At 37.5% G+C, this 2,500-nt stretch overlaps 1 protein-coding gene across 1 annotated transcript in view; it reads right to left on the bottom strand.

Annotated features, from left to right (window-relative positions):
* Positions 1-18, bottom strand: part of LOC113663729 (gamma-aminobutyric acid receptor subunit gamma-3) — a 134,262-nt gene extending 134,244 nt beyond the window's left edge. Inside the window, exon 1 of the mRNA XM_047814416.1 lies at positions 1-18. This exon is cut by the window's left edge and continues 416 nt beyond it. The gene's annotated coding sequence lies outside the window, so the exon portion shown is untranslated.
* Positions 19-2,500: the final 2,482 nt, after the last annotated feature.

Below are 2,500 nucleotides of genomic sequence, written 5' to 3'. Positions count from 1 at the left end.
ACCTGCCGACCAGGAGCGCCTCACAAACCCCGCCCCTTTTCCCTCCTCATTACGTCATGCCCAGTGAAACCCTATAAATACGGAGTCGGCACGAAGCTGTCAGGGCTTTCAGGACTGTTCGGGTCTCAGTAGTTCAACACAGACAAACTAAACTAAATACAGCAGAAAGAAAGAAACAAACAAACAAACAATTACTTTCGTAAACATCTAAATTCGGTATAAAATAGACAGTTTTTTTTATTTAATTTCTCCATATAAATACAAAAGGATCCGTAGAACATTGTTAAGCCATTATTTACGCGCATGCGTATTAACCTGTTTTTGAAGCTGTGGTTTTTCTGTTTACATGGACACGCCCCGACTCCGCCCCTTCTCACTTTTCTATAGCAAGAAGTTCCAGTTAAAAAAAGTTAGCTAGCTTGTTGCTAACACTGTTCTTCTCTGGCTAGCATGTTGCTAACACTGTTCTCTGGCTAGCATGTTGCTAACACTGTTCTCTGGCTAGCATGTTGCTAACACTGTTCTCTGGATCGCATGTTGCTAACACTTTTGTTCTTTGGCTAGCATGTTGCTAACACTGTTCTCTGGCTAGCATGTTGCTAACACTGTTTTTTCTTTGACTAGCATGTTGCTAACACTGTTCTTTGGCTAGCATGTTGCTAACACTGTTGTTCTCTGGATCGCATGTTGCTAACACTGTTGTTCTTTGGCTAGCATTTTGCTAACACTGTCGATCTTTGGCTAGCATTTTGCTAACACTGTTGTTCTCAGGCTAGCATGTTGCTAACACTGTTGTTCTCAGGCTAGCATGTTGCTAACATTGTTGTTCTCTGGCTAGCTCTGTAGCTAGGTTGTGGGGCTTTGTGTACATTCACAATCACAGTCATTCAAAGTGTCAATAATCAATTCAAGAAGAAGAAAAAAGTTGAAATTTGAATATTAAAAACTTAATTGAGCTTGAAATGTTTCTAGAGTGAATAACATCATTATCACAAAGGTGTGCTGGTTCTTTTGGGTCCAGTGAGTGAGATTAACACCTGGGAGTTTGATGTGTCTTCACATGTCAGTGTTTAAAATGTTACTCCAGTTTAAATGATTATGTAGAACAAACCATGAGCCCCACACACCAGAGAACCCCACGATCTTTACACAAGCTGAACACCACCACAGAAGTGTTTACCTTTCTTTTAACGATTCTATCTAAAAGCTAACAACCGTTTAAACTCATTAAACACCAGCTACATCAGGGATTCCTAAATAAGACCCCTTTAGGAAGCTGGAACCTTTTTATTTCTTCTCTTTCTTTGAGCTTGTTTCCGACAACAAATTCCACAATGAATTTTGACTCTGTTTTAAAATGGTAAAAATATTAACAAAGTCTCTCTAACGTTTTATACATAAACAGTCTGTAGCTGTTATCTAATCTAGAGTTTTACTGTAGGCTCCTGAAGTGTGACAGCGTAAAGTCACTTCAGTTAAATGAGTTCAACTCATCACATGTCCACTAAGAAATTAGATTATTTACGTTTGGGAATAAAATGTATTTGGAAGTACGCAGATTTAAAAAAAAAAAAAAGGAATTTCTGGAATTATAGGATAGATCTAAGCACTTACAGAACCGATTCAATTCAAAGAACCGATTCAATTCAACGGACCAATTCAAGTATCGATTTTACTAACAAAACAGTTGAGGTGTTTAAGCTCCAAGAAAGAGAGGTGTGAGAAATAAGAGAAAATGTGAGGCCTGGAGTGTGTGTGTGTGTTGTGTGTTGTGTGTGTTGTGTTTTTGTGCTGAGGTGGAACACATCTTCAAACACCAGCTTCTCGCCCACGTACCTGCACATGCAAAAAATCTTCCTCAGAGCAAAAAAACAAAAAGTACACAATCCCACACAGTGAGCACAACATTTTACATCACACAACACAAAGACGATTGTTAAATATAAAGGAAGTAAATACATAAAAATAAATAAAAAATGGCCCACCTAACCCTAGGCCTGAGTGTGTAAGCTGTGCTTCTGCAGGCTTCGAGCATGACACACTATCCTCTTGTGGCTGATTACAGTAATGCAGACACTGAAACGTGTGAATCTTCTGTTTATGTAAACAGGTAAAAAAAAAATCCTGTGATTCCTTCTCTGCACAGCTAGCATGCTTTTAGCCTGACATAGCGTGGACTTATTACGTTGTGTTTTTCCAGTTCAGGAATGAAATCTAGAATACTATAATAGGAAAAAAATTATGTTAATAATAAATAAATATATTTATTTTCATGAGAAAAAAAATGTCTGCTTTATGTCTTTATGTCACTTTTCTCATTTATTTTTGCTGCTTATACAATAAAACACTGCAAATAAGGTGGAAATAAGTCCTAGAGGTTAATAACAGATTAATCAAAAAGAAAGAAAGAAAGAAAGAAAGAAAGAAAGAAAGAAAGAAAGAAAGAAAGAAAGAAAGAAAGAAAGAGAGAGTGCAGGGGGGACACGGTGGCTTAGTGGTT

This window comes from Tachysurus fulvidraco, chromosome 5, assembly GCF_022655615.1.
Source record: "Tachysurus fulvidraco isolate hzauxx_2018 chromosome 5, HZAU_PFXX_2.0, whole genome shotgun sequence".
In the NCBI taxonomy this organism is placed as follows: domain Eukaryota; kingdom Metazoa; phylum Chordata; class Actinopteri; order Siluriformes; family Bagridae; genus Tachysurus; species Tachysurus fulvidraco.
The sequence above is the reverse complement of the archived record's forward strand: the minus strand, read 5'-3'. Positions and strand labels throughout refer to the sequence as shown.